The 13,547-nt window shown below is 44.2% G+C and overlaps 1 pseudogene; it reads left to right on the plus strand.

The window, feature by feature from the left end:
* Positions 1–108: 108 nt before the first annotated feature.
* Positions 109–4,296, plus strand: LOC109880730 (thiosulfate:glutathione sulfurtransferase-like; annotated as a pseudogene).
* Positions 4,297–13,547: the final 9,251 nt, after the last annotated feature.

The raw sequence follows: 13,547 nt of genomic DNA on the forward strand, positions 1-13,547 counted from the left end.
TTTAAGAATGTCGTCCAATGATTACCGCTCAAACAATCAACATGGAACGAATGAGGAAATACAGTACTACATGAGAAGATTCCATTCAAATGGGCACCGATAAACAAGATGGCAAACTCAGGTAAGTGCGTATTCTACGACTGTATTCTGCATTTACCTTCTTCGTGCAGTTCGCAGCGCCGCTTGATCATCTGTCTCTGTGAGCCATAATACGACAGTACATTGGATCAAATGTCAATCATTGATTTTGTCAGGTTTATTTTTTTATTTTTTATTTCACCTTTATTAAACTTTATTAACCAGGTAGGCTAGTTGAGAACGAGTTCTCATTTACAACTGTGACCTGGCCAAGATAAAGCAAAGCAGTGCGACACAAACAACAACACAGAGTTACACATGGAACAAACAAACATACAGTCAATAACACAATAGAAAATAAGTCTATGTACAGTGTGTGCAAATGAGGTGAGATAAGGGAGGTAAGGGAATAAACAGGCCATAGTGGAGAAGTAATTAAAATTTAGCAAATGAACATTGGAGTGATAGATGTGCAGAAGATGAATGTGCAAGTAGAGATACTGGGGTGCAAAGGAGCCAAAAAAAAATAACGGTATGGGATGAGGTAGTTAAATGGGCTATTTACAGATGGGATATGTGCAGTGATCTGTGAGCTGCTCTGACAGTTGGTGCTTAAAGTTAGTGAGGGAGATATGAGTCTCCAGCTTCAGTGAATTATTATTATTTTTTTAAATGTGTAATTCGTTCCAGTCATTGCAGCAGAGAACTGGAAGGAAAGGCAGCCAAAGGAGGAATTGGCTTTGGGAGTGACCAGTGAAATATACCTGCTGGAGCGCGTGCTGCTATGGTGACCAGTGAGCTGAGATAAGGCGGAGCTTTAACTAGCAAAGACGTATAGATGACCTGGAGCCAGAGGGTTTGGCGACAAATATGAACCGAGGGCCAGCCAACGAGAGCATACAGGTCGCAGTGGTGGGTAGTATATGGGGCTTTAGTGACAAAACAGATGGGACTGTGATAGACTGCATCCAATTTGCCAAGTAGAGTGTTGGAGGCTATTTTGTAAATGACATCGCTGAAGTCAAGGATCGGCAGGATAGTCAGTTTTACGAGGGTATGTTTGGCAGCATGAGTGAAGGATGCTTTGTTGCAAAATAGGAAGCCGATTCTAGATTAAATTTTGGATTGGAGATGCTTAATGTGAGTCTGGGAGGAGAGTCTACAGTCTAACCAGACACCTAGAATATGTGGACAATTACAAATACTTAAGTCAGAACCATCCAGAGTAGTGATGCTGGATGGGCGGGCAGGTGCAGGCAGGGATCAGTTGAAGAGCATGCATTTAGTTTTACTTGCATTTAAGAGCAGTTGGAGGCTACGGAAGGAGAATTGTATGGCATTGAAGCTCGTCTGGAGGGTAGTTAACACAGTGTCCAAAGAAGGGCCAGATGTATACAGAATGGTGTCATCTGCGTAGAGGTGGATCAGAGAATCACCAGCAGCAAGAGCGACATCATTGATGTATTCAGAGAAAAGATTCGGCCCGAGAATGGAACCCTGTGGCACCCCCATAGAGACTGCCAGAGGTCCGGACAACAGGTCCTCCGATTTGACACACTGGACCCTGTCTGAGAAATAGTTGATGAACCAGGCGAGGCAGTCATTTGAGAAACCTAGGCTGTTGAGTCTGCCGATAAAAATGTGGTGATTGACAGAGTCGAAGGCCTTGGCCAAGTCGATGAATACAGTATTCTCTCTTATCGATGGCAGTTATGATATCGTTTAGGACCTTGAACGTGGCTGAGGTGCACCCATGACCAACTCGGAAACCAGATTGCATAGCGGAGAAGGTACGGTGGGATTCAAAATGGTCGGTGATCTGTTTGTTAACTTGGCTTTCAAAGACCTTAGAAAGGATAGATATAGGTCTGTAGTAGTTTGGGTTTAGAGTGTCACCCCCTTTGAAGAGGAGGATGACCGCGGCAGCGTTCCAATTTTTGGGGATATCAGACAATACGAAAGAGAGGTTGAACAGGCTAGTAATTAGGGTTGCAAAACATTTGGCTGATAATTTTAGGAAGAAAGGGTCCAGATTGTCTAGCCCGGCTGATTTGTAGGGGTCCAGATTTTGCAGCTTTTTCAGAACATCAGCTATCTGGATTTAGGTGAAGGAGAAATGGGGGGTACAGGGCTGTTGACAGGGTAGGGGTGGCCAGGTGGAAAGCATGGCCAGCCGTAGAAAAATGCTTCTTGAAATTCTCAATTATTGTGGATTTATCGGTGATGACAGTGTTTCCTAGCCTCAGTGCAGTGGGCAGCTGGGAGGAGGTGCACTTATTCTCCATGGACTTTACAGTGTCCCATAACTTTTTGGAGTTTGTGCTGCAGGATGCAAATTTCTGTTTGAAAAAGCTAGCCTTTGCTTTCCTAACTGCCTGTGTATATTGGTTCCTAACTTCCCTGAAAAGTTGCATATCGCGGGGGCTATTCGATGCTGCAAAATTGTAATTATTTGCCTACCTCCTCATGCCTTTTGCACACATTGTATATAGACTCCCCCTTTGTTTTCTACTGTGTTATTGACTTGTTAATTGTTTACTCCATGTGTAACTCTTTGTTGTCTGCTCACACTGCTATGCTTTATCTTGGCCAGGTCGCAGTTGCAAATGAGAACTTGTTCTCAACTAGCCTACCTGGTTAAATAAAGGTGAAATAAAAAAAATAAAAAATAAAAATAATGCAGTATGCCACAGGATGTTTTTGTGCTGGTCAAGGGCAGTCAGGTCTGGAGTGAACCACGGGCTATATCTGTTCCTGGTTCAAAATTTTTGAATGAGGCATGCTTATTTAAGATTGTGAGGAAAGCACTTTTAAAGAATAACCAGGCATCTTCTACTGATGTAATGAGGTCAATATCCTTCCAGGATACCCGGGCCAGGTCGGTTAGAAAGGTCTGCTCGGTGAAGTGTTTGGGAGCGTTTGACAGTGATAACGGGTGGTCGTTTGACCGCAGACCCATTACGGACGCAAGCAATAAGGCAGTGATCAGCACAAGCTCTGAAGATAGATGGGGGGCAATCAGTTCACATATGGTGTCCAGGGCACAGCTGGGGGCAGAAGGTGGTCTGTAGCAAGTGGCAACGGTGAGAGACTTGTTTCTGGAAAGGTGGCTTTTTAAAAGTAGAAACTCAAATTGTTTGGCCACAGACCTGGATAGAAAGACAGAACTCTGCAGGCTATCTCTGTGGTAGATTGCAACTCCGCCCCCTTTTGCCGTTCTCTCTTGTCGGAAAATGTTCTAGTTAGGGATGGATATTTGGATTTGATAGGCAATGTGTGCTTTGAAAGTGGCTGGTTGTGTGCTATCATGCAATTACTCAACTTTTCTACTGTCTTTTTTTGGGGCAATTTCTGCAATCTCACTGTCTGACTCAGTTGTAGAATACTTTTTTATTTTCTTACACATTTATTTCCGCAAAGAAATGTTATGGCCAGTGCCAGGAAGCAGCATGAAGGTAGTTGTAAATCATGTATGTTAAGTTTGCACTAGGCTAAATATAGCCTTGACATCATTGTGTTGCATGTAGCAAATTGACTTCTCCACAGATAAGGATATCTCCTACTCTGACCTCAAGGCCCTTCTGGCCAAGAACAACTGCCCAGAAGGTTGATGTACGGACCAAAGAGGAGGTAGACACATTCCAGGATCAATCCATATTCCAGGTGAGCTTCAGTCGGAGTCCTTGAGTTGAGTTACACTCTCAGCTCCAATTGGGATTTGCTTGTCCGGAGTCCAAACCTTTGGAAAAATAATGAACCCCAATTCACATGGGTATAATTCAGCCCAAAATTTGCTAAACAGGATTGATTTATTGTTTTTGTCACTGAGCCAGCTATTTTGGTATATTTATTTTATTGTAAATTGAGCCGTATTGTAAACTTCCTGTGTCTCCTCTCCTAGTTGATACAGTGGAGAGTGCCCTAGTGCCCTAGCGCTGGACCCTGCTGAGTTCCAGGCAAAATACGGGGTGCCCAAACCCCCCCTGGATGCCCCTCAGGTGGTGTTTCACGGTCAGATGGGCCGATGAGGAGGCGTGGCCACAGACAAGGTACGAGGCCTGGGATTCCAAAAGTACGAGTATACGTTTTGACAATACTGCTCTGTATACTGTCTGATGCCTTGGGAATTTTTGGTAAATGATGACGTCTGCCTTCTCTAATTTCAGGTCCGTCAACTATGCCGGAGGTACCCGGAGTGGTCTGAGAGATGGGAAATGAGGTGCACGATTAGCCTGCATTGTGAAACCACACAAATTATGCTCACATTTTGCTGAAACATTTTTCTACTTTTACTTGTTTTTGCTGATGTGTTATACTTTAAAATAAAGATGGAGAATAAGATTGTACAATTAGTAGTTTTGTGTTGTTTTTTTAATCACGTTTCCCAATAGTGCTCCACTTTTCCCATCTTCTACCTCTACCATGGCTGTAGCCTTGGACTGCATATTGCCTTCAGTAAGACTTTCCTCTAAACCAATCCCCTTTCCCCTCATCCTCCTCATGGACGGTACAGCTGAAGTTGCACCGTGGCACATTAGGGCTTATCCAGGTGATACACATCTACATCCCATAGACAGAGGGAAACCCCTGGCTTTGCCTGTAATGAGTCCATTATCGGACATGTTATCAGACATGTAGTGTATGTGTGTTTAAAAAAAGAAAAAAAGAAGCTCTACAACTTACATTACTACTATGTCACCAAAGCAGACTGCTCTCGTGGTAAATGTAAAACTCTGGGAGTTGCTATCCAATAATAAAGTAGTAATGCCTATGTAATGCTGGTGGCTAGTAGTGTTTAAACAGTAGTATGTTCTCTGTGTGACATATAGTCCTTTCTTTTGCAGTTTGGCAGACATACAGCTGTCAGAGGAATGAATACTACTAGAAGGCATGGAGGCCCCAACATGACATCAAGCTGTAACTGAACACATATTTATCCAGTTCAGTGTTGTCCTCTACTAACATCGTTATCACTCACAGGATGGATGAAATCCCACTCTGTTTGACCTTCATATTTAGTTGGATCAATTTATAATATGTAAATGTTTGCTCAAAAACCACAGCACTTCCTATTGATATCCCAGTTTATTTAGACTTTGTTCGAATCGGAAGCAAAAGCACACCGTACATGGATGGATGTCTGAATATGAGAGATGAATAATAACAGGGGGTAAAATGCTTTAATAACAGTGCTTGTGGTAACAACTTTAAAGGTCTTAAATAAACAAACCAAGGCCTTTAACTTATTTACCCATTGCTGACGCTGTCTCTATGTAAGTGCCCTCTTCAGTCTAGAGGAATCCATTCCCTGAAGGTCACCTGCACCACCTACACACATAGGCCATGAAGAATAGTGTTTATACTCAGAACACAACAGCACTTTTAGAAAATCAGCAACAGAAATCTATAATGTAGAATAACATTTAAATAGTCAAATAAAGGGAATCAATACTGATAACCCATTATAAACCTAGTGTGAATATCAACCCAAGTCAAGAGCAGAACCCATAGCAAAGACTTTTGCTTCAAATACACATTTGACCTTTAACCTCTGTGTCTGACCTGTTTTCAGTCTCTCGGTCCCAGCTTTGATGCACCTGTACTGACCTCGCCTTCTGGATGATAGCGGGGTGAACAGGCAGTGGCTCGGGTGGTTGTTGTCCTTGATGATCTTTATGGCCTTCCTGTGACATCGGGTGGTGTAGGTGTCCTGGAGGGCAGGTAGTTTGCCCCCGGTGATGCGTTGTGCAGACCTCACTACCCTCTGGAGAGTCTTACGGTTGTGGGCGGAGCAGTTGCCGTACCAGGCGGTGATACAGCCCGACAGGATGCTCTCGATTGTGCATCTGTAGAAGTTTGTGAGTGCTTTTGGTGACAAGCCAAATTTCTTCAGCCTCCTGAGGTTGAAGAGGCGCTGCTGCGCCTTCTTCACGATGCTGTCTGTGTGGGTGGACCAATTCAGTTTGTCTGTGATGTGTACGCCGAGGAACTTAAAACTTACTACCCTCTCCACTACTGTCCCACCGATGTGGATAGAGGGGTGTTCCCTCTGCTGTTTCCTGAAGTCCACAATCATCTCCTTAGTTTTGTTGACGTTGAGTGTGAGGTTATTTTCCTGACACCACACTCCGAGGGCCCTCACCTCCTCCCTGTAGGCCGTCTCGTCGTTGTTGGTAATCAAGCCTACCACTGTTGTGTCGTCCGCAAACTTGATGATTGAGTTGGAGGCGTGCGTGGCCACGCAGTCGTGGGTGAACAGGGAGTACAGGAGAGGGCTCAGAACGCACCCTTGTGGGGCCCCAGTGTTGAGGATCAGCGGGGTGGAGATGTTGTTACCTACCCTCACCACCTAGGGGCGGCCCGTCAGGAAGTCCAGTACCCAGTTGCCCAGTTGCTCGAGACCCAGGGTCTCGAGCTTGATGACGAGTTTGGAGGGTACTATGGTGTTAAATGCTGAGCTGTAGTCGATGAACAGCATTCTCACATAGGTATTCCTCTTGTCCAGATGGGTTAGGGCAGTGTGGTTGAGATTGCATCGTCTGTGGACCTATTTGGGCGGTAAGCAAATTGGAGTGGGTCTAGGGTGTCAGGTAGGGTGGAGGTGATATGGTCCTTGACTAGTCTCTCAAAGTACTTCATGATGACGGAAGTGAGTGCTACGGGGCGGTAGTCGTTTAGCTCAGGTACCTTAGCTTTCTTGGGAACAGGAACGATGGTGGCCCTCTTGAAGCATGTGGGAACAGCAGACTGGGATAAGGATTGATTGAATATGTCCGTAAACACACCAGCCAGCTGGTCTGCGCATGCTCTGAGGGCGCGGCTGGGGATGCCGTCTGAGCCTGCAGCCTTGCGAGGGTTAACACGTTTAAATATTTTACTCACCTCGGCTGCAGTGAAGGAGAGTCCGCATGTTTTGGTTGCGGGCCATGTCAGTGGCACTGTATTGTCCTCAAAGCGGGCAAAAAAGTTATTTAGTCTGCCTGGGAGCAAGACATCCTGGTCCGTGACTGGGCTGGTTTTCTTTTTGTAATCCGTGATTGACTGTAGACCCTGCCACATACCTCTTGTGTCTGAGCCGTTGAATTGCGATTCTACTTTGTCTCTATACTGACGCTTAGCTTGTTTGATTGCCTTGCGGAGGGAATAGCTACACTTTTTGTATTCGGTCATGTTTCCGGTCACCTTGCCCTGATTAAAAGCAGTGGTTCGAGCTTTCAGTTTCACACGAATGCTGTCATCAATCCACGGTTTCAGGTTTGGGAATGATTTAATCATTGCTATGGGAACGACATCTTCAACGCACGTTCTAATGAACTCGCTCACCGAATCAGCGTATTCGTCAATGTTGTTGTTTGACGCAAGACGAAACATATCCCAGTCCACGTGATGGAAGCAGTCTTGGAGCGTGGAATCATATTGGTCGTACCAGCGTTGAACAGACCTCAGCGTGGGAGCTTCTTGTTTTAGCTTCTGTCTGTAGACAGGGAGCAACAAAATGGAGTCATGGTCAGCTTTTCCGAAAGGAGGGGCCTTATATGCGTCGCCGAAGTTGGATCATTGCTATTCTAAGGTTTTACCAGCCCTGGTTGCGCAATCGATATGCTGATACAATTTAGGGAGTCTTGTTTTCAGATTAGCCTTGTTAAAATCCCTAGCTACAATGAATGCAGCCTCAGGATATGTGGATTCCAGTTTGCAAAGAGTCAAATAAAGTTTTTTCAGAGCCATCGATGTGTCTGCTTGGGGGGGAATATATACGGCTGTGATTATAATCGAAGAGAATTCCCTTGGTAGATAATGCGGTCGACATTTGATTGTGAGGAATTCTAAATCAGGTGAACAGAAGGACTTGAGTTCCTGTATGTTGTTGTGACCACACCACGTCTCGTTCACCATAAAGCATACGCCCCCGCCCCTCTTCATACCAGAAAGATGTTTGTTTCTGTACGCGATGCATGGAGAAACCAGCTGGCTGCCCCGACTCCGATAGCGTCTCTTTAGTGAGCCATGTTTTCGTGAAGCAAAGAACGTTACAGTCTCTGATGTCCCTCTGGAATGCTACCCTTGCTCGGATTTCATCAACCTTGTTGTCAAGAGACTGGAAATTGGCGAGAAGTATGCTAGGGAGTGGTGCGCGATGTGCCTGTCCCCAGAGTCTGACCAGAAGACCGCTTCTGGGGGTCAATTAAGGAAGACATCCTCTTCTGCAAACCACTGGAAACCAGGACAACAGGAGAGGATTGTTTAAAGTACTGGACATTGTGACATGAAATGGACTTTGGTGGTCAAGATGTGTTGGTATCTGTACTCATAGAGCAAAACCCATGACAGGGAGACATAGTGGAGTGGTAATGCACTTGCAAGCAGTTGCTCCCGACGCCACTTGGGTACAATGCAACCCCCCCCAAGCAGGCTCTTGCTGCCAAGGGAATGCCTGACAGCTTGAAAGATGTTTTGGACACTACAGTGAAAATGGTTAACTTAGTTAAAGCAAGGCCCCTGAACTCTTGTGTATTTTCTGCACTATGCAATGATATGGGCAGCGACCATGTCACGCTTTTACAATATACAGAAATGTGCTTATCAAGGGGCAAAAGATTGACACGTTTTTTTTTAATTGAGAGAGAGAGCTTAAAGTTTTCTTTACTGACCATAATTTTCACTTGTCTGACCGCTTGCATGATGATGAGTTTCACACACGACTGGCCTGTCTGGGTGATGTTTTTTCTCGCCTGAATGATCTGAATCTAGGATTACAGGGACTTTCTGCAACTATATTCAATGTGCGGGACAAAATTGAGGCCATGAAGTTGGAGCTCTTCTCTGACAACACACAGGTCTTTCCATAATTTGGTCTTTCCATCAATTGCTCGGCTTCCGACCGCAAGGCACTACAGAGGGTAGTGCGTACGGCCCAGTACATCACTGGGGCTAAGCTGCCTGCCATCCAGGACCTCTACACCAGGCGGTGTCAGAGGAAGGCCCTAAAAATTGTCAAAGACCCCAGCCACCCCAGTCATAGACTGTTCTCTCTACTACTGCATGGAAAGCAGTACCGGAGTGCCAAGTCTAGGACAAAAAGGCTTCTCAACAGTTTTTACCCCCAAGCCATTAGACTCCTGAACATGTAATCAAATGGCTACCCAGACTATATGCATTGTGTGCCTCCCCCAACCCCTCTTTTACGCTGCTGATACTCTCTGTTTATCATATATGCATAGTCACTATAACTATACATTCATGTACATACTACCTCAATTGGGCTGACCAACCAGTACTCCCGCACATTGGCTAACCGGGCTATCTGCATTGTGTCCCGCCACCCACCAACCCCTCTTTTACGCTACTGCTACTCTTTGTTCATCATATGTGCATAGTCACTTTAACCATATCTATATGTACATACTACCTCAATCAGCCCAACTAACCGGTGTCTGTATGTAGCCTCGCTACCTTTATTTTTCACTTTTTTTTTTTACTGTTGTTTTATTTCTTTACTTTTATTTTCTTACCTATTGTTCACCTATTACCTTTTTGCACTATTGGTTAGAGCCTGTAAGTAAGCATTTCACTGTAAGGTCTACTACCCCTGTTGTATTCGGCGCATGTGACAAATAAACTATGATTTGATAAAGAGCAAAATAATTGATTATTATTATTATTATTTTTTTGTGCCCTGGTCCTATAAGAGCCTGGTTGTGACAAACTCACACTCATTCTTATGTTTAATAAATGTATCATATAGTGTGTGTGTGGCAGACTTACAATAATGGCAACAAACAACATTTGAGAGTACGCTGACCCTCTTGCTAGAGGAGGTACGCAGCTGGAGGTTGAATGTTTGAAGGGGTACGGGACTATAAAACATTTGGAAACCACTGTTGTAGAGCATGAACCTGCAGGAGCGAGTCACTGCTTTTATGTTTGCAGAGAACGTCAAGGTGATGTCCAGGGTTAAGTCAAGGTGATGTCCAGGGTTACGCCAAGGTTCTTTGTACTCTGGGATGGGGACACCATGGAGTTGTCAACCGTGATGGAGAGGTCTTGGAGCAGGCAGGCCTTCCCCAGGAGGAAGAGCAGCTTCTGTCTTGTCGAGGTTGAGCTTGAGGTGGTGTGCCAACATCCAAGCTGAGATACATGTAAGTCTGGCTGCACAGCTGATTGGCTAACATACGGTAAATGTAGAAATCATCTGACTAAACTGAACAAAAAGAAGAAGAAACTGTATTATGAAACAAGATAATTGATATAAAGAATGATAGTAAAAGCTTTGGAGCAACTTAAAGGAAATGTTGGGAAAAAAGGCAAACCTGGCTCCATCATTCATTGGATCAGATGTCTAATTCATCACAAAACCCACTGATATTGCCTACTACTTTAATGATTTTTTCATTGACAAGGGTAGCAAACTTAGGCATGACAAGCCAACAACAAGTTCTGAACCTATATAACTGACAAAATTATGAAAGACAAGCATTGTAATTTTGAATTCCGTAAAGTGAGTATGGAAGAGGTGAAAAATGTTGTTGTCTATCAATAATGGCGAGCCACCTGGGTCTGACAAATTGGATGGAAAATTACTGAGGATGATAGCAGACAATACTGCCACTCCTATTTGCCATCTCTTCAATCTAAGCCTACAGGAAATTGTGTGCCCTCAGGCCTGGAGGGAAGAAAAAGTCATTCCGTTCCCAAAAATAGCATAGCACTCTTTACTGGTTCAAACAGCCGACCAATCAGCCTGTTACCGACCCTTAGTAAACTTTAGGAAATAATTGTGCTTGACCAGATACAATGTTATTTCACAATAAACAAATGAACAACAGATTTTACACAAGTTTATAGGGAAGGGCATTCAACATGTACGGCACGGCACACACACAAATGACTGATGATTGGCTGAGAGAAAGGTATAATAAAAAGATTGTGAGAGTTGTTTTGTAAGACTTCTGTGCAGCCTATGACATTATTGATCATAATCTGCTACTGGAAAAATGTATGTGATATGGCTTTACATCCCCTGCTACAGGGGCGGCAGGTAGCCTAGTGGTTAGAGAGTTGGGCCAGTAACCGAAAGGTTGCTAGATCAAGGCCAAAATCTGTCATTCTGCCCCTGAACAAGGCAGTTAACCCACTGTTCCTAAGCCGTCATTGTAAATAAGAATTTGTTCTTCACTGACTTGCCTAGTTAAATAAAGGTAGAATATATATATATATATATATATATATATATATATTGTGGATTGAGAGTTACCTGTGTAACAGAACACAGAGAGTGTTCTTTAATGGAAGACTCTATAACATAATCCAGGTAGAGTCAGGCATTCCCCAGGGTAGCTGTCTAGGCCCCTTACTTTTTCCAATCTTTACTAATGAGTACTCTGAGTAAAGCCTTTGTGTCTATTTATGCTGATTACTCAACACTATACACATCAGCTGAAGTGAAATCACTGCAGCACTTAACATAGAGCTGCAGTCTGTTTCAGAATGGGTGGCAAGAAATAAGCCCTAAATATTTCAAAAACTAAAAGCAATGTATTTGGGACAAATCATTCACTAAACCCTAAACCTCAATTAAATCTTCTAATGAATAATATGGAAATTGTGCATGTTCAGGAGACTAAACTGCTTGGAGTAACCCTGGATTGTAAACTGTCATGGACTAAATACATTGATGCAATAGTAGCTAAGATGGGGAGGTCTGTCCATAATAAAGCACTACTCTGAATTCTTAACAATGCTATGAACAAGGCAGGTCCTACAGGCCCTTGTTTTCCCGCACCTGGACTACTGTCCAGTTGTGTGGTCAGATGCCAGAACAGTGCAGCACGGCTGGCCCTTAAATGTGCACAGAGAGCTAACATTAATAATATGCATGTCAATCTCTCCTGGCTCAAAGTGGAGGAGAGATTGACTTCATCACTGCCTGTATTTGACATGTTGAATGCACCGAGCTGTTTTTCTAAACTAATAGCACACAGCTAGGAAACCCATGTATACCCCACAACACATGCCAATAGAGGTCTCTACACAGTCCCCAAGTCCAGAACAGACTATGGGAGGTACACAGTACTACATAGGGCCATGACCACATGGCTTTCTGTCAGTTTGCCAACTGAGTTCCTGTGTTCATCTTCCTCTCTAATGGATTTTTTTCAGAGTTCTGGCAGAGACTGGACCCCAATGCCTCCCCCTGCCCCAGAGGAACTATGTGCTTTCACCGAAATCTACAGCCCTCTCCACTTCCTTCTCTCCCTCCAGGTGGGTAAACTACAGTACCCACCAGGCTCAGCCAAACATTTTTATTTATTTAATTTTTATTTCACCTTTATTTAACCAGGTAGGCTAGTTGAGAACAAGTTCTCATTTGCAACTGCGACCTGGCCAAGATAAAGCATAGCAGTGTGAGCAGACAACACAGAGTTACACATGGAGTAAACAATTAACAAGTCAATAACACAGTAGAAAACAAAGGGGGAGTCTATATACAATGTGTGCAAAAGGCATGAGGAGGTAGGCGAATAATTACAATTTTGCAGATTAACACTGGAGTGATAAATGATCAGATGGTCATGTACAGGTAGAGATATTGGTGTGCAAAAGAGCAGAAAAGTAAATAAATAAAAACAGTGTGGGGATGAGGTAGGTGAAAATGGGTGGGCTATTTACCAATAGACTATGTAAATCTGCAGCGATCGGTTAGCTGCTCAGATAGCTGATGTTTGAAGTTGGTGAGGGAGATAAAAGTCTCCAACTTCAGCGATTTTTGCAATTCGTTCCAGTCACAGGCAGCAGAGTACTGGAACGAAAGGCGGCCATATGAGGTGTTGGCTTTAGGGATGATCAGTGAGATACACCTGCTGGAGCGCATGCTACGGATGGGTGTTGCCATCGTGACCAGTGAACTGAGATAAGGCGGAGCTTTACCTAGCATGGACTTGTAGATGACCTGGAGCCAGTGGGTCTGGCGACGAATATGTAGCGAGGGCCAGCCGACTAGAGCATACAAGTCGCAGTGGTGGGTGGTATAAGGTGCTTTAGTGACAAAACGGATGGCACTGTGATAGACTGCATCCAGTTTGCTGAGTAGGGTGTTGGAAGCCATTTTGTAGATGACATCGCCGAAGTCGAGGATCGATAGTCAGTTTTACTAGGGTAAGCTTGGCGGCGTGAGTGAAGGAGGCTTTGTTGCGGAATAGAAAGCCGACTCTTGATTTGATTTTCGATTGGAGATGTTTGATATGAGTCTGGAAGGAGAGTTTGCAGTCTAGCCAGACACCTAGGTACTTATAGATGTCCACATATTCCAGGTCGGAACCATCCAGGGTGGTGATGCTAGTCAGGCATGCGGGTGCAGGCAGCGATCGGTTGAAAAGCATGCATTTGGTTTTACTAGCGTTTAAGAGCAGTTGGAGGCCACGGAAGGAGTGTTGTATGGCATTGAAGCTTGTTTGGAGGTTAGATAGCAC

This window comes from Oncorhynchus kisutch, linkage group LG15, assembly GCF_002021735.2.
Source record: "Oncorhynchus kisutch isolate 150728-3 linkage group LG15, Okis_V2, whole genome shotgun sequence".
Classification (NCBI taxonomy): Eukaryota; Metazoa; Chordata; class Actinopteri; order Salmoniformes; family Salmonidae; genus Oncorhynchus; species Oncorhynchus kisutch.